The sequence below is a fragment of the Phocoena phocoena genome, chromosome 20, assembly GCF_963924675.1.
Source record: "Phocoena phocoena chromosome 20, mPhoPho1.1, whole genome shotgun sequence".
In the NCBI taxonomy this organism is placed as follows: domain Eukaryota; kingdom Metazoa; phylum Chordata; class Mammalia; order Artiodactyla; family Phocoenidae; genus Phocoena; species Phocoena phocoena.
Window position 1 is genome coordinate 51,053,174 of NC_089238.1, and position 18,970 is coordinate 51,072,143.

Here is an 18,970-nt window from a genome sequence, read left to right on the forward strand (position 1 = left end):
AGGGAGAGAGGGAGAGAAAGGGAGAAAGAGACAGATAGGGAGAGAGGGAGAGAAAGGGAGAAAGAGACAGATAGGGAGAGAGGGAGAGAAAGGGAGAAAGAGACAGATAGGGAGAGAGGGAGAGAAAGGGAGAAAGAGACAGATAGGGAGAGAGGGAGAGAAAGGGAGAAAGAGACAGATAGGGAGAGAGGGAGAGAAAGGGAGAAAGAGACAGATAGGGAGAGAGGGAGAGAAAGGGAGAAAGAGACAGATAGGGAGAGAGGGAGAGAAAGGGAGAAAGAGACAGATAGGGAGAGAGGGAGAGAGAGCTGGGTGACTAGACAGGGCAGCCTGACTCCGACTCTATAGCTGTAACCTTCAGTCAAGGGCACGAATGAACCTGCAGGTTGGGAGGCAGGAGCTCACCCCACCGCCCTGCAGTGTTACTCAGAGGCCTGAGCCAGCTGGAAGCCAGAGGGCTTGGCGAGCCCACTCACACTGATCTGCCTCCCAGAGCCCAGAGCTGAGTGGGGAGAAGTAGAGAATGGACCTGGCGGGGGTGGGGCTGGGTGGAGGCAGAGCCCAACAGAGACACAAAGTTGAATGAGGGCAAAGAGGCTGTTAACACCCTTCCCCCAGTCCTTTGTGCTGATACAATTACCCCCACCAGTGAATGTTCCAGAGGCTTCCATGGAGCACGGGAAGATGGGGTTCACACGTCGGCCCCTTTGCCATGGGGTTCTCTACCTTTATACTCAGCGCTTCACTGCTCACCCATGCTCACTACTCAGCCCATGCTCTAAATTTCGTGACAGAAGGTTAGAAATAGCCTCCCTGGTGTTTCCTCTTAAAAATCCCCCAGAGGGCTTCCCTGGTGGCGCAGTGGTTGAGAGTCCGCCTGCCGATGCAGGGGACATGGGTTCGTGCCCCGGTCCGGGAAGATTCCACATGCCGCGGAGCGGCTGGGCCCGTGAGCCATGGTCGCTGACCCTGCGTGTCTGGAGCCTGTGCTCTGCAACAGGAGAGGCCACAACAGTGAGAGGCCCACGTACCGCAAAAAAAAAAAATCTCCTCATCTTAATTCTGAGGCCAACCCAACTGGAACTCACAGTAGCCTGCTAGACAAATCCAATTTTAGAATTAGCTCATCAATTTCTATTAAAAAGCCTGCTGTTTTTTTGTATGGGATTGTACTGAATATAAAGATCAGTTACGGGCTTCCCTGGTGGTGCAGTGGTTGAGAGTCCGCCTGCCGATGCAGGGGACGCGGATTCGTGCCCCGGTCCGGGAAGATCCCACATGCCATGGAGCGGCTAGGCCCGTGAGCCATGGCCGCTGAGCCTGCGCGTCCGGAGCCTGTGCTCCGCAACGGGAGAGGCCACAGCAGCGAGAGGCCCGCGTACCGCAAAAAAAAAAAACAAAACAAAAACAAACAAACAAAATCCCCCAGAGGGTTACACTCTGAGGACGAAAACGCAGTGCCAGTTTTGTCACTGTATCCTTTTCATCAATAAATTATGTGATCGAAACTGTAGGAATATACATCTCCTTAAGGGATGTGGGTGTAATCAATGGTGTGTCGGAGGGAGATACTTACATATTTTTCTTTAAATCAGTCCACGTCTCAAATAATAGTGCGAGGAGGGACCATGTGATTGGCAGTCAGTAGATATTTAAAACAAATGGCGGACTTCCCTGGCGGCGCAGAGGTTAAGAATTTGCCTGCAGGGGACACGGGTTCGAGCCCTCATCTGGGAAGATCCCACATGCCGCGGAGCAACTAAGCCCGTGCGCCACAACTACTGAGCCTGCTCTCTAGAGCCCGCGAGCCACAAGTGCTGAAGCCCGCGTGCCTAGAGCCCGTGCTCCACAACAAGAGAAGCCACTGCAATGAGAAGCCTGCACACCTCAACAAAGAGCAGCCCCCGCTCACCACAACTAGAGGAAGCCCGCGTGCAGCAACGAAGACCCAACACAGCCAAAAATAAATAAATAAATAAACCAACCAACCAATAAATAAATTAAAAACAAATGGCTAGTGACAAAAGAAAGGGGAAAGTATACATACACATCAATTATATATGAATACATTACGTGTATATTCATTTAATGATGTGTTTGCACCAGCGGACCCATCAGCTCAGTCAAAGTAGAGGCTACAGTAGCCACATCTGCGGGTTAATTTGTTTCTTTCAGGATAACAATGAAAAGTGATGCTGGAAGATTCTGGGCCATTCTGCCGAGCTGATCCTACCCTGAGGACAAGGTGTAGTTTTCTGGTGCTTGGGAAATGTGCTCTTGGGAGTGGTCAGGTGTGTTCTGGTGCCACTTCTGACTCTCAGAGGATCACCAACGATCCCAGCATCAAGTTTCAGGTTTGGCAAGAGGCACATAAAAACGTCCTCAAGGCACAGTGTCCACGAAAAAAACCCTCAGCAACCCAGGCTTCAAGGAAGATCAGCTCTACCTCTCCCAATGCGCCTTTGCAGACACAGGAAGGGTGGGACGTGGCCTGGGATTCTTTGGGAGCAGGCGTTGTCTCTGGCATGAGATGAGGGCCGCCAGAGAGCATCGCCCGGAACATTAACATGGCGGCACAGAACTTGTCGGGGTGTTCATGTGAGGCCCAACAGAAAGATGGAAACAGATCGAATAATTCTTACAAATCAGGTTTCAATGCTCCCTCCCTCCCTCCTTGTCAGCATCATCCAGAGAGAGAGAGAGAGAGAGAAACAAAGACAAAGAGAGACAGAGAGAAACGGAGACAGAGTCAGAGAGAGACACAGAGAGAGGGAGACAGAGAGACACAGAGCAAGACCCCAGAACAGTCGTTTGCCGGTTGGGACACACCAGCGGGTTGAGAGGACACTGCAGATGAGCACGTTCATTCATTCTGCAGACATTCCTTGACCCTCTTCATCTCAACACCAGCGCCTGTCCTCCCGGAGGTTTCCAGGCAGTGGACAGACAGACAAGCAAGCCTGAGCTTAGGATGGGAGTAACACGTCCTGTGATAAGGAAGCTGGGATGCCCCAGGACCGGCGCCAGGTCGAATCACAGGCAGGGCACGGGCTCCGGGTATCAGCAAAGCAGCTCTGCCCACCCCTCGACCCCGAGGTTGTTTCTATTGACGGCAACTGAAAACACAAATTAGTCTTTATTGTGGAAAAAGCTGAACTTCGTTGGACTTCATTTGTTCACTTCCAGTCTGATAGAGTTGCCATTTGTAATTACATATAGGGTTACCATCATCTTTCATCTTCCAGCTCTCCGAGTCTCCAGAAGGTTGCACGCGGCCATATTTGGGAGCACAGATCCCCCCAAACCTGGGGGTTTGGGGGATATTTCTAAGAGAGAGTGATGTCTGAAATGAGCTACTTGTGTTTTACCTCAAAACAGAGAAGGGGCAGGCTGAGTGGAAGAAACAGCAAACACCTCTTCCCATTCTGCAATCCAAGTTCCCACTGGGATGGGAGATGACAGCTGATGGCTGGGTGGCCTGTTGTGTGTCAAAACCAGATGGCACCATACAGCACACAGCACAAAGTCTGCCCTGGACCGAGGGCTCCAGAAATGCTACAATTGTTGTTGCTGGTCATTTACTGTTAGAGATACTTATCTCTTGGAACGTAGTCCATCAGTGTTCCTGCTCCACATTCTAGGAGGAGACAGCATGGCTCTGCCGAGATTGACGAACTCACACCAATTCACTTACCCGGCGTTCATGAAGCACCTACTCTGTGCAAGGTGCTAGGTCCCAAAGCAGAGCCACACGGGGCCCTCACCTGACGCTGGGCCTCTTGCCTCCAGAGCAACCCTCTCAGGCAGAACAGTCCGGAGTTCCTTCTGACACAGACGCGTAAGACCTCGGAGAATGACCGTGCGCAGGGAAATTGTACTGGAGACCCAGAGCTCACAAAGGGAATGACTCCCAAGCTGCCCAGCTATCCCCAAACGAACGCGCCCTCTGCAACACTCTCCCGAATGAATCTCACGCTGAAACCAGCGCATCATTTTTTGCTCTTTGCTAAAGTTGCCATTAGGAGCCTTAACGCTGTTGCTGACGGCGTGCTAGGAAATACTGAGGCGACAGGGCAGGAAAGGAACATTTACTGAGTGTCTGCTGTGTGCCCAGTCCTGGGATTTTAGATGCATGATCAACTCCTGTCTTTTTAACTCTGGGTAGTTGGTAGGATTACCTCCCCACATTACGGATGAAAAAACTGATGCCTACAGAGGTTAATTTTCTTCCTGGACATCCCAGAGCAGATCAGAGCCTTGTGAGCACTTAGCTCTGCTTGGCTTTATCCAGACCTTGTCTTCTCCTTCTACTTAAAGCAAAATTGGACCAGGAAAATTACCCTGGGCTTCAGCCAAAGGACCTATGAAACCACAGAAGGGAATGGGACCCAGGCTGCCTGCACACGCTAGCTCCTTTCCGTGGAGTTTCAGTGGAATCTGTGTTGTCCTGGGGAGAATCCCAAGTATACTTGCGACCAGATAGGTCTCAGCCTTCACCCTAGGAGGTCTGGAGCTCATAGCAAGAACCAAGGTTGGCTGGGATGAGGGGAGGTGATTAAAACAGTGGGGTGGGTGAGGCCAGAACAGAGCAGAGCAAGTAAATATTTGCTAGGGCAAATGGTATCTGATGACTCCTTAGAAGGTTCCAGTGGTCTTGGAGCCATGGGATATATGTCCTTTACAATATTACCTATTTCTGGACATCACAGACCCAGCCAGATAGCCTGAGAAGGAAACCAGCCTGTGTTCGGAGTAAATAGTTAACACTTCTGGGCTGGAAGAGATGATTATTCAAAAGTTGGTCCCCACATACAAATGCAAATGACATCCAGAGACACATGAATGCTAATTTCTCCAACGAAGTCTGTAGACAAATGCTAGTCATTAGAAACATTTCCGCGCATTTATATTAGGCTGTCCTCTAAAAGACTTTTCAGACAAATATGTCATCAAGATATTCAAAACCATGTAATCTTATCCAAAGTTTCAGCTATCAACAGTACAGTTTTCATCTCTTGCAGCTGTGTGTCAGAACGCTCAGGGAGATTACTCAGCTGATACGGCCGAGCCGGGAGGGGCCAGAGAAGTCCTGGGGGTCCATAAAGCTCCCAACAGGAGAATCTGGGTTCTCAGAGTGGGTTAGGCCTTTTAGCCACAGGTGAGCGATCCGAGGCAGGTGAGGGGTGACCTCTAATAGGTTAGAGAAGAAGCATTCAGAGATGTCCTCTTCTGTGTCTCTCTCCACCTGCTTGCCTTCACACACACAAGCGCTACGGAGCTGACAGATCAACTTAAAAGCAGGGCGACGGGGAGCTCAAGATCCTGTCTGCACCACCTTCTTCTGCAAGAGAAAACCTCGGACCCGTAGACTGTTCCCGGGGAGGCTCGGGGTAAGGGCAGAGGCTTAGGGTGAAGTGACAGGAGGGCTCGGCTTTAAGTTTTTCCTCTGAGCATGTGTGCATGTGTGCACTTTTACCATCCTGTCCCTTCCTTCATCTCTCCCCCCCTCCCCTCCCCCCTTCCCTGCCCCTTTCTTCATGGGAAGGGTATCTGGTGACAAGAGTGCCCAGAGGGAACCTCCACGCCATCCCTAGGCCTGCAGAAGTTACTGTTATTTGATTATTTCCTGAGGGACCATTTGTGTTTGGGTCGCTTTATTTAGTGTGTGACTGGTGGTGGCTTTTGGCACTCACTTCTCTTTAACTAAACATGTATTAAGTGAATCTATTAAGTAACTCATTTACCTGTTAATCCACTGTTCATCAACAGGAATATTCATCTACCCATCCATCCATCCATCCACCCACCCATCCGCTACTCACTGATAACAAAGTCTGAAGAACCCCTAAATATGGCACTACTATTATCCCAGTTCTGTGGCTTAAGAAACAGAAGTAGAGAGGTTACAAAATTAAACCAAGATCCCCCAGCTAATAAGGGACAATGCTGAGACAGATTCATCTCTTTTCTGCTTCACTCCACTAAGTCCGTGGATGGCCATCTCTTGACTGCCTGCCTTGTAACAGGTTCCAAGTCCAGGTACAACAGGAGGGTAAAGATGTTTCGCACTGGCCCCTGCCCTCAAGGAGGTTGCATTTTTGTATCAATGCCAAATGCCACGAGGCTGGTGTGAGTTGTGTGCCCCGAAATGGTAAACTGTAAGCTGGTGCAAAACCCCATCAGCCAAGGTGCCTGGGGACACTGTTGGGGGTAACTCAGGGTCATGGGTCTCACCATCCAGCTTCCATGGGTACACTCTCTGAAGGATACCTTTGTTTACAGATGTATAGGCTGTAAACCCCATCCTAACAGCTGCTGCTTTGAAGGAGACTCAGGAAAGGACAGGCCAGGGTAAGGCCCAGCCCCTCTGGGGATGGGCTTGTTATGGCCACACTGGCTCCTCCAGACAACGCTTCTTAGAGCTGAGGGTGTCATCTGTGATGGCTGGCTCCTGTCAAGCAAGGGCGTGGAGGTCTCTGTAAAGAATCACTACATCGTGCAGGATATTCTTAGTGGGAGAAACAGTTTGTGCAAGGACACATGGGCATGAATGATGATGGGACGGTAGAGCAGGGTGGTAGCTGAAGCACAGGTAGCGTGTGACGGGATGACTCATCGAGGGGCAAGGGAGGTCTCTGAACAGTTAGAATAAGAACTCATGGTAAAGGGTCTCATATGCCAGCTGCAGGGTCTGGACCTTAGCGGAGCCACAAAGGTACTGGGCAAGGGAAATATATATCCAGACTCATGCTTCAGAAAGAACAGTTGGCAGTGAACGGGCAGATCTGGAGGCAGGAACACTGGTTATCTGGGTCTTGCAATAGTGTAAACGGAGGCCTATCCTACACTCAAGGAGTGAGAATGTGATAGCTCACAGGAAACCTTCACGACTTTTGAAAAGCAGAATGGAAAAGATGCACGATTGATTAGAGTACTGGATGAAGGAGAGAGAAGAGCTCAGCTCAGCTCTCAGGTTTCCAGCTTGAAATCTGGGAGAATATTTTTGAAACCTCATTGGGGACCATGAGAGAAGAGGCCAGATTTGGGGAGTCTGAGATGTCAACAGGATATCCCAGTGGGATAGCTCAGTGGCAGTTGAAAATCTGGCTTTGGAGTTCAGAAGATAAAGTATTCGTTGGCAATGGAAACTGAACATGCAAATAGGTAGCATGTATGCCACAAACTGCCCCTTCTGCACCCAGAACAGGCATCACTAATCAATTGCGGATTTTTTTTTTTTTTCCCCCATTGAGCCTGGCTGCTTAAGCACCATGATTCAGGCAGCCATTACCAATGGACTGGAGCTGGTATGGAAATGGAAATATTCTTGATGGCTGTCACAGAGATGATGACTGAAGCCATGGAGGGGTCAGGAGCGCCCTCGGTAGAAAGGGCATATCTAGTAAAATACACAGCTGTAGTTTAAAGAGTGTTGGCTTTGATGGAAGATGACCTGGATTCAAATCCCCTTGTTACCACTTATCGGCTGTGTTAACTTGGGAGATTTACCTAAACTCCCTAGGTCGTAATTATTTATTTGTAAAACATGGATAACAATAGTACCTCATTGCATTCTGGATAACATTACTGTCACATAAAGTGTTTAGAACAAGCTGACACTTACATAATGCTCAATACATGCTATTGGGGGGAATGCAAAGAGCAAAGGAACCTGTAAAAATTAAGAGGGGTTCCCTCAGAGCCTGTGCCAGTCCAGGGGACACCTTAATACTCCTGGTCACAGGAGATCTGCTGGCATTTGGGAAGGATTCTAAACTCATTTCTCAGACTCACGCTCTGTATTCCATGAATATCCTGGTTCTTAACTCAGATGCAGTTTGGGGTTTGACTCTATGCATTTATAAGACTGCTTCCTAATTTGTAACAGTCCTTCTGCACAGATTTTGGAAAAGGAGGTGGATGCTTTGATACAGCACAGCGGCCACTGGATCTAAACTTCCTCTGTTTCACCCAGAACGGCAGACGGACAGATGTTCAGCCACAGCCCAGGAGGAGAGGGAAGGGGAGCTCAGTTCTTTCCTATCAAGAGGTCCCTTTTTAGTTTAGGTTGCCAGGTGTGTGTTACCTGAGACAGGCCTTGTGGCCTGTCTGGCAAAGCATGTTAAAAATAAACAAATACATATAATTTATTTATTTGCCTGGTTTGCTCTTTCCCAATCACTGTCCTTAATCGAAAGGCAGTTATGGCCTTCTGGGTGCAGTACAGCATATCAAGTGTTTAACAAAGTGCCTTCATATTCATGTAGCCAGTATCATATTTATCTGAGTAAATAAAAGATTATGTTTTCTGAACTGCCTCTCTGCCCGCCCTGCCAGCCTTTAGTAGTCTTTGCCAAGAGACTGGAACCGCTTTATATGGGCTTCATAACCACAGAGCTGGGGTGTGTGTGTGTGTGTGTGTGTGTGTGTGTGTGTGTGTGTGATTTATTGATTTATTTATTTTGGTGGCAGGGGTGGGGGGGCGGCCTTTTCACGTTATTTTTCACCGTAAGTGTGACGGTAAAGCGTGTTACTCCGAACGCAAAGGGTCACACAGTTTCTTGACCTGAACACAGAACTTCTGGTGACCTCGTGGTGAGGGCATCAAGCCCTCCAGTTGTGACAGATCGACAACTGCCAAGAGGCTCACAGGCCAGCTGATTTCCAGTAGAATCTGCTGTTGGGTCTGGGCTGGTTGATTTTCTCAGAACACTGAGTGAAGGATGTGTTCTGGTCTTTCCTTCTAACTTCTTGCTGGTGTGTTGGTGGGTATGTGCGTCTGTTTGTGGGAGGATGAGTGTATCTGCTTTTGACCTTGAGCACGTTTTGGTACCGAGGAGGAGAAAAAAGGCCAGAAGACAAAGCGGGGAGGAATAAGAGAGGGTCAGAAAGAGAGGAGGAGAAGTCACCGAAGTCTCACAAGCAGATTATCTGGATTTCTTCATTCTGTAGTTTGCCCTCTGGCATTTGTGTCTGGCACGGTTCTAGGTTCTGGGGATCGTACACTTACTTAGCGGGACAAAGTCCCTGGTCTCACAGATGTTACTGTTTAACGGGGGACACTGACGATAAACCAGTGGTTCAATACGGCAAATTGCAGAGAAACCAGCTGGTCCAATTACTGACGGAAATGCTGCCGTCCTTCTCAGCAGGGCTGGCTCTGTCACAGCCCCGGGGTAGCTCTCATCTCTGCATATTCCTTCGCAAGAGAGGTCATCTCTGGAATACATTTGTTTCTCTCTGGACAGACAGATTTCTACTTTAACTCAGATCGCTCCACCTCACTTTAAGGTTGTTTTCTTAAATTCCCTCTATGTCAGTGGTTTTCAGCAGGGGACGATCTTGCCCTCCCCCTTCCCCGGGCGACAAGTGACAACGTCTGGAGCAATTTCTGGTCGTCCCGACAGGGGATGCTACTAGAATCTAGTAGAGGCCAACGATGATGCGGAACATCGTACACATGTTTATTTTCTGTCTCCTCCACAATGAGAAGGCATGTCTTGCTCTTTCGTGTATCTATAATATTGACATCTTATAGATGTTCAATAAATATTTGCTGGCCGGCAGTGCCTGTAATAAAGCTCACTACACGATAGGTGGTATAAAATGTTTGCTGAGTGAATACCTGATCAACTCTGTGACTTAACAGCCATCTGACTTTGATGAGCCGTCTGACCTTTCTGAGCTTCGACAACTCCCCCGACAAAGAATGATCTGACCCAGGTGCCAACAGTGCTGAGGCTGAGAAACCCTGACTTAAGTGAAGCTGGAGGCTGAGCCAGCACCCGCGGGGCCAGGGCTTGTGAGTGTGTGCGTACGCGGGGCATGGCGGTGGGGTCTGCCAGGAAGCCCGGCACTGCCCCCTGGGGAAAAGCCCTCCCCACAGCCACATGACGCTTTCCCTAGGAAACTTCTCTCCACCCCAGACAGTGAGTTGGGAACCGGCATAGCCTTCGCTGGGGGCTGCCAGGATGGGCTTTCTGTAGAACGGCTCCCAAGAACCAAGGGGCTGGGGAGACCTCATGGTGCCGAAATCCTTAAAATCTTGGGGCTCATCCTAGGGATATGTGTCCCCAGAAAACCTTAGCCACCCAATCCCTTCCCGCTCAAGAGCATTTGTTGACAACAGATTTCCTAACAGCATACAGGATCAGCCTGAGATATACTCTGCCTGTAAATTCTGCCCCGAAAACATTTCGCAGTGGGAAGCGACTCGTGAATCCCCGGCAAACAGGAGAGAGGCTCGTACCTGAATGAGCTGATTCCCACTGCTGTCTGAGGCAAGGGTTTGGGGGAAGGAAAAGAGAAATGAAATATCTGGGAAATCTGAGACATTGTTTTAAAACAACGGGTTTTTAGGGTGTTTGATTTACTATTCAACTATACGCAGCTGCTGTTCGGAAAATAGGCCGCATGCCAAGCGGAGCAAGCTGATGGAGAGGGTCGGGGAGGGGGGCGCGGCGGGAACAAAAGAATCCACGGTGGTGTTTGCACACTTCACGTGTCGACTGACTTTAAAAAAAAAAATCCGAGCTGCCGACCCTTCCTGAGAAGCCAATGGCTGGCGTCTCTTGCGTCGTCGTTTATCTGTTGAACTGCTATTTCCCACATACGTAGCTGTTGCCTTCCTTGTCTCCATTAAAGAGATTTAGGAGACTGCTCTGCCCTCAAAGTGCACACTTTTAATCAGTGCTTCAGCAAGCACACCCTCCTTTTTCTTCTGTTTTCTCCAGTCTGGCATCAAGACACCCACACATTGGCAGAGGGAGATTTTTTTTTTTTTTTAATTGAGGTAAAATTGATATAACCTAAAAGTAACCATTTCTCAAGGTACCATTCGGTGGCACTTTGAACATTCACGAGGTTGTGTGGCCGTCAACTCTATCTAGTTCCAGAACATTTCCGTCCCCCCGAAGAAACCCTGCGCCCATGAAGCAGCCACTCCTCATCTGACTCTCTCCGAAGCCCCTGCAAAGCAATGACGCGCTTGCTGACTTTATGGATTCACTCATTCTAAAGATTTCACATAAATGGAATCCTACAATATGTGACCTTTTGTGTCTGGCCTCTTTCACTCAAGTGAAAAGTTTTCGAGGTGCACCCATGCTATAGCCTGTGTCAGCACTTCATTCCTTTTCATGGCTGCATACTATTCCATTTTATGGATAGACCACATTTGTCACATTTTATTTATTCATCCATCGATGATGGACTTTGGGTTCTTTCCACCTTCTGGCTGTCGTAAATAGTGCTCTATGAATATTCATGTGCAAGTATTTATTAGAAGACCTGTTTTCAGTTCTTTGGGCTATATATCTGGAAATAGAATTGCTGGGTCATATGGTAATTCTGTGTTTAACTTTTTGAGGAATCAGAAATTCCTGATTTAGGCATTCCTGATGCCTGAATTAGAAGGCCCTCATTTCCCAACCACCCTTAGTATCCAATCGGCTAATATGTCCTCCACCCACGAGGAGCCCAGAGTTAAACTTGAGGTCACCTCCTGGCTCTGCCCAGGCATGAGAAGGATGAAGAGAGGCAAAGACCACCCCCCTTGGAGGCCCTCTTTTCTCCATCACCACAATAGTTAACTATGCACTCGATATGGCACTGAGCGTTCGTTTACGTGAAAACCCTGCGGAGAGGCATTACTTTACCGTTTTTGTTTTTTTTTTAAGGATCTTTTTTTTTGGATATTGGGGGTAGGAGTTTATTAATTAATTAATTAATTTTTGCTGTGTTGGGTCTTCGTTTCTGTGCGAGGGCTTTCTCTAGTTGTGGCAAGGAGGGTCCACTCTTCATCACGGTGTGTGGGCCTCTCACTATCACGGCCTCTCTTGTCGCGGAGCACAGGCTCCAGACGCGCAGGCTCAGTAGTTGTGGCGCACAGGCCTAGTTGCTCCGCGGCATGCGGGATCCTCCCAGACCAGGGCTCGAACCTGTGTCCCCTGCATTGGCAGGCAGATTCTCAACCTCTGCGCGCCACCAGGGAAGCCCTACCGATTTTTTTTTAAATGAAGAAATAAGATTCAGAGAGATGAATCCACTTACTCAAGGATACACGGTTAAGAAGTAACGAGCCTTATTACGTCTAAAGGCTATGAAAACTATTTCACCAGATTCAAAAGGCTGTTGGTTCCCTGCCTAAAAAAGCAAAACCCTTCAGAAAGAACTGCCCTCAGCTCAAGTGGAGAATCCCTTCCCTTTTGCGGGGAGTTTGATCCAAACACTGAACACAGGCAAGGGGAGGCTTCCTTCAGCCCAGGTGACGCAGGAAGCCGCGGTGAGCTTGTTCTGCAAGATCATTCAGTGACCCGTGTTACAGGCAATGCATTCTTCTCCAACAGCTGCACGTTCCTTGCCCCGGTCCCGTTTCCTGTCTAGAGTTTTCCCCTAAGGGGGAAATAGCTACCTCTATCCTTCCTTCTCATGGGCTATTCTTTTTATAGAAGAAGAAGAAGAAAAAAGAGCAGCAATAACCTTCTCTTTCTAAGCAGTCAACCTTCCGAGCACGGGCTAAGCTCTTAGGACCCATTAACAGGATTCTTCCAACGGCTCTGTGAGTTTGGTGGAGGTGTTGTTTCCATCCTGACAAGGAAGCTGACATTCAGAGAGGTTAAGACACTTGCACAGAATCTCCAACCAATAGGTGGAAGAGCCAAAATTCAAAGTGAGAGTTTGTAGAATCTGAAGTCTACGGAATGTAGGCACTCTGCCAGGCCAATCCCTGATCAATCACCTCCTATTACTGGGTGTCCCTGGCCCCTGGGCTAGGGGCTTTCACACATGGCCTCATTTAACCTTCATAAACTTCTAGCTTACAGAACAGAAACTCGAGGCTTGCCCAGGCTGACACTGCCGACGTTAGCCAAAGACACTTTTGTGCGGCCACTTGATTCCAAAGCCCTATCGAGTCTGCCCTACTGTTCTAGTTATTTGGCCGATATGGTGCTGAGTTCATCCCAGGATGAGGGACCAGGAGGAACGGCTGCCAAGGAGTCCTGCTCGGTTGCATTATAAACTTCTGACGACCTCAACTTACTCTCACTCCCGTCAACCATTTGCCGTGGAGTTAGTGGCTGGTTTCCACGTTAGGATGGAGCTCTTGGAGAGAGATGGTTTTCGGAATTGCTTGTGGTTGGTGACTTTCCTAAGATGAATTAGAAAGGAAACTATTTTGAAGGGAGGTTAGTTTGCCTCAGCAAGAACTGAGCTGTGGCATCTCTCTGTTAGGACATGTGGGCCAGCAGCTATGGAGATGGACACGTATGTCCATGCTCGGGCATGTGTGTGCAGCTGTATGGGCACAATTCATATGCACACACACTTCTGTTTGCAAACGTGGGTCAAGGTGAACTCATCTGAGTGTCTATGCAAGCGTACTTCTGAGTACACGTGTAGGGGGTGGGCGACTTCAGGAAGACAGAGTAGAAGACTTCAGACGGAGGTTCCCCACTAGGACTGATTCCTGAAGACCTTGGGCTGGAAGAATCATCTTGGGTTCTTTGCGGGGTAAGGTGAGCCTCTGTGTGTCCACAGGGATCTTCTGGCTGGATGCAAACAACCCTTTCCTGGTGCTGATGACCTGGTTCCCTGGGAAGGGTCTCCACTGGCCTCAGTTAATCCATGCCTTGTTTATCACGTGTGACCTCCAGCCCCTCTTTGCGTGCAGTTACAATCTTCCCCACAGCTCCAGAGCAAAGATCTCCAACTTTCGGCTGGTGGGGCTTCCCCGGGAGCTCTTTGGCATGCAGAGTCCCTGTCTCCACTTCCAGATCCTGACTCAGAAGGTTTGGGTTGGGGTTCGAGAACCTGCATTTTAACAAGATCCGAAGTTGGTTCTGATGTAGATGACATGGACCACACTTGGGGACTCTCTGGTTTGGAGAGCTCTCAGGGATTGACTGACATGTGTTCATCCTAAGCATCTATCTCCAGGAAGGTGCCTCCAACAGGCTCTGTGATTTCTCTGGGGAAGCACACTGTCTCGAACCCACAGCATCCTATCTTGAGTCTGACATGCGTTCAGCACTGAAATCAGATTCTACTTCTGCTTTTGGCTGAGCATCTCCAGAGACATTCTCAAATTATCTACCCATTTTGTGATGAACCCTCATCCTCCAGTTAGGAGACAAGCAAATGGTCTAACTGCATGCTTTTCTTTCAAACCAATTACACGACAAGAACAAGAAATCACGTGCTGCAGATTAGACGCAACAAACCCCTCTGTCCTGAAGTCCAGAGAATCTACTGAATTTAAGTACATTTTCAAAGTCAAAATTCCATCTTGCTAAACGCACGGTGCAGTCTTTTGGAGTGAGGCTTTATCACAACGGTCATGGTCTTCTTACCCACTGAAAGTGACTTTCTCAACTTCCCATATAGAATCCTACCTCAGCTGGGCGTTTTTTTTGTTCTTCTTTTCCCCCCCTTTTATCCTTTTAACCTCTCTGAATAGGTGAAGGCAGGTTGGCTTGCAAAATCTATTTGGCAAACCATCTCTTCATCCTCACCAACCAAATTCTGATTTCGCATGACACTGGAATGCAGCCTACAGACCCTAAAAAAAGGTGTGTGTGGGAGGGGGATGGGATGGGAGGCTTATTTGACAGTGTTACGAGGAGACAAGCTGGAAGCAAACATTGGACACTCCAGCCCTGGAACGCCGTAAAAATTTAATTAGGTGGATCCATTCGTCATGCCCACATGGAGGTTTCATACGGGACTTACAAAATTGCAGGCTACTGAAGGAAAGTTTCAGACCTTCCTGTAAATGCCATTTCCCTCATTATTGGGAAATGTGGTCTCAGTGGGACCATTGAACCAGGTTTTTGTATTTATAAAATACGGTTAGGACGAGATTAACATCATGAACTAAAGGGATTTTCAAATCCAAATAAGGGACACTTTCTAGAAGGGAGTTTGCCCAGCCACACTGCTTCTGAGTCAACGGGGCTGAGAAATGATTGTGGTGCCCACTGCCTTTCATGACTCCCTGACTTGGATTTTTAGGTTTAAAGGTATCTGGAATGATGTTACGTGGTTGACTCTAATGGGACGAGCGTGTGTCTGTTTTTAAGTTGAAAATACATAGGCAGCCTTTCTAGTTCTAAAGAAGTCGGTGGCTGAATTCCGAAATCAAACTTCGGGGTTTCAAGGCCTGGGACACTTACAGCTTGATTTGCAAGCAGGCATTTTCAATTTACAAACACTGTTATTTTGATTTTAAGCCCCTGCTTGGCCACTGTGGTTGGAAAGAGGTCGATGAGGAAGATATTTAATACAATTAATCATATGGTGATATTTGAAAGACACTGAAATTTAACTCAAGGCTCTTATCTCTTAATCAGTCTGAATCATACGATATTGCCCACGTGACCAGGGGCACTGTTTCTTCAGAAACATGTGGTTCGGTCTAAGAGGGTCTAAACATTCAACTGAAACGGAAAGGGTTTGGTAAGGTATAATATTATTGTTCTAGGGCCATGGTCCCCTAGAGACTGACTGTACAGTGACTTTTCTTTCTTCATCTGTATGCCTCCGTTTTTTACCCGTGTTATTATTTCAACAAACATATTATATATTCTGGATTGAGACATAAAGTTTAATAAGACACAGTCCCTGCCCTAGAGGATGCCACTGTCTAATGGGAAAGACTGACTTATAAACAAGTAACCACAGTGCAGTAATAATAATTATAATGTTACCCTTCACTGAGTGCCTAGGCACCAAACAATTTACATACATTAGTTCATGTTTGTTTAAAAGCAACTCAGCAAGACAAGATTTTCGGGGTTTTTTAGTAGATGAAGAAACTGAGACCCAGACCAATTGAAGAACTTTCTGGATACACGGTTAAGAAACAACAGAGCTGAGATTGGAATCCAGGACAGTCTAAGTCCCTTAAGCCATATTGCCTCAGAGCCTCTGGTCAGTGCAATGACTCAGGTAAAGCGGTAGAACGAAGCAGTGCATGGAGAATTCTTCAGAGAAGAGTCCACAATGTTTTGGAGACCCTTGAAGGATGAATATGCCTACCCACAAATCGCACAAGGGAAGTTTTGGTATTTGGGGGGGACGGAAATCGCCACATTGTTACTAGTACTTTCTGACCATCGCTACTTCTAAATAAACCTTAGTTTGAGATAAAGAATTCTATTTTATATAACAAAAGATACCCTGTCTCTAAAAGTCCTTTGGCTTGATACATTTTTGAAGTTCTCTGTTGTTTCTGAAACTCGCATATGGAAAGATTTCAGGAATCAGCCATGGACCTGTCTAAATTGCTGGTTGGATTTGGGAACTACTTAGGTACACACGAGCAGAGAAAGTACATGACTTTGGGGTAACAACTCCAATGGGAGGAAATCAGTGGGTAAATGAAACAAGTAACTGGCACCAATAAAGAATGCCTGTGAGCGAGGGCTGCAGGTATTCAGACGAAATGCACACCCTGTTTGTGATTCGGATGTCTGCGGATCTGAAGAAGTTAGACTTTGAGTTTTGTAAGATCTTCACATCTCTGACCCCAGAGATCAGTCGCCATTTGGTTGAAAAGTCACTGGGGGAGGGAAGGGGAACAGACTATAACCTGGTTGAGTCATGTTCCACTCTTCTAAATTTCCTAGCAGTGCATACGTTTAGATTTATTCTTTAAACTTTCTACGCCTCATTCCAATCTTAGTCTGTCACCTAAATTCAGCCGCACGGGACAAGACTTCTTAAAGTAGACTGGTCAAAAGCAAAGCAAAGGGCTTCCCTGGTGGCGCAGTGGTTGAGAGTCCGCCTGCAGATGCAGGGGACACGGGTTCGTGCCCCGGTCCGCGAGGATCCCACATGCCGCGGAGCGGCTGGGCCCGTGAGCCGTGGCCGCTGAGTCTGTGCGTCCGGAGCCTGTGCTCCACAACGGGAGAGGCCACAGCAGTGAGAGGCCCGCGTACCGCAAAAAAAAAAAAAAAAAAAAAAAATAAGCAAAGCAAGACTCATGATGCCAGGGCCCAAGCACTCAAGATTCGTGTCTTAAATTGAGCTCCTCACCTATGAAATTCCAAGCGGTGCCTTATAGTAAAGAGAGAGCGGACCTTCTCCAAAGGCAATTTTCACAACCCAGGACAGAGCGATCCATCGGCCTCTATCATTAAGGCCTCCCTCATGGACATCTGATATTTGTGTTTGTCGAACCCTTCCCTTTCCTCTGGGGATCCCATCCCCCGTGCCCATGCTTGCGGTTTACGTGGGGCTGATTCCCTAGGGTCCTGGCTCTAGAGGCGACAGCCCTGACCAAATCCACAATGCTGGATTCTGGGATAAGTGGTACACTTCCAATCCAAGTCAATAAGCCTCAAATCTAGGGCTTTTTAGAGCTATTTGAAAAGAGAAGCTTATTCTACAGGGAATGCTCGCTGTAAGGATGATTTAAGACTGGAATTTCTCAGGCCGTATTTCTACCTCCAGGGGATCCAGGCAAAGAATGAAGGCAACACAGAAGTAAGTGAATTTGGGGCCATAAAATCAAGTTGCTGGTGACACGATTGCTGTATCTGGATCTAGCCATGCCAGAAGCCAGTGTCACCACTGGACTTCTCAAAATGTGAGCTAAGAAATTATTTTGGTATGTTCTTAAGCTGGGTTGAATTGAGTCTCCTGTCACTTATAAGCAAGAGTCCTGATACCATCTCTATTTAGGGTGCCCCAGGCTGCTTCCAGATAACTTAAAGCATGCTATGAAATTCTCAAAACACATTTAAAAACTTTATAATGAGTTCATTTGAATTTAAAATAGGAATTTACACATGGGATATGAATGTCATTAAAGCCAAAAGACAGTAATGGGGCAGAGCAACTGATTAAAATTAGGAATCATTCACTTGGTGGTGACGGATTCATGAGTCACTAGAGCTTGACTGTCCAGTACGGGAGCCCTAAGCCACACGTGCCACATTTCTGGCTGGATATCTGGCTGGTCCAATGCGCTTCAAGTGTAAGGCACAGCCTAGATTCAGAAAACGCACTGCAAACCAGAGGATGCAACGTATCTCATTAATAATGTTTATACTGACGACATGTCAAAGTGAAACTATTTGGGAAATAGTAGGTTAAATAAAAAGTATTATTAAAATGAATTTGACCTTTTTTTTTTTTTTTTTTTTTTTTACTTTTTTGCTTGTTACGTTATGGCTGCTGGACAGTTTTAAAGTACATATATGGCTCACATTCTATTTCCACGGGATAGTGTTGCATGAGAGCTATAACTGTTCCAAGGTTCTGCTTTACGTTGAACCTGACACTCCCACCCTGGTTTTCCTTATCTTGAACTAATGTGCTTGACCCTGGGGGATACAAAATGAATCCTATCCATATTCACAGCACTGCCCCTCAGCTATTTGAAGCAGCTCCTAGATTCTTCCCATAACTTCTCTTTTCTGGGCCAAACACCCCACGTCCTTCACCCACTTTTCATATAACCTAGTTTCCTCACTTTTCTTTGGAACCTTCCAGTTTCCCTTCAAATAAGGGGCTCAGTGTTCTTTCTGGCTCACCAGCTGTAGTTTGAGCACCGAAGCTCTAACCTGCTCTTACAACGAGACACCAGGTTTCTATTAATTTGACCCCAACGTTATTAACATCTTTGGGAACTGAGGCTTCCACCAGTAATTCTCAAAGGTTAATCCTTGGCCCAGCAGAGTCAGCACCACTTGGGAAACTAGTTTGAAATGCGAACTCTCTGGCTTCACCCAAGACCTCCTGAATCACAGACACTGGGGGTGGGACCCAGCAAGCAGTGCTTTAATAAGCCTGCCAGGATATTCTGAGGCACGAATGAGCGTGAAAACGGCTCATCCCCAAAGCCTTCTCATATCTCTGCCTTTCAGCCAGGTTTCCCCTGTTTGAATGGCTGGCATTTTTGAACCATTATGCAGGAGTTTGCCTCGTGTTCCTATCAGCGCATCCTAATTTTGGCACAAGGTTC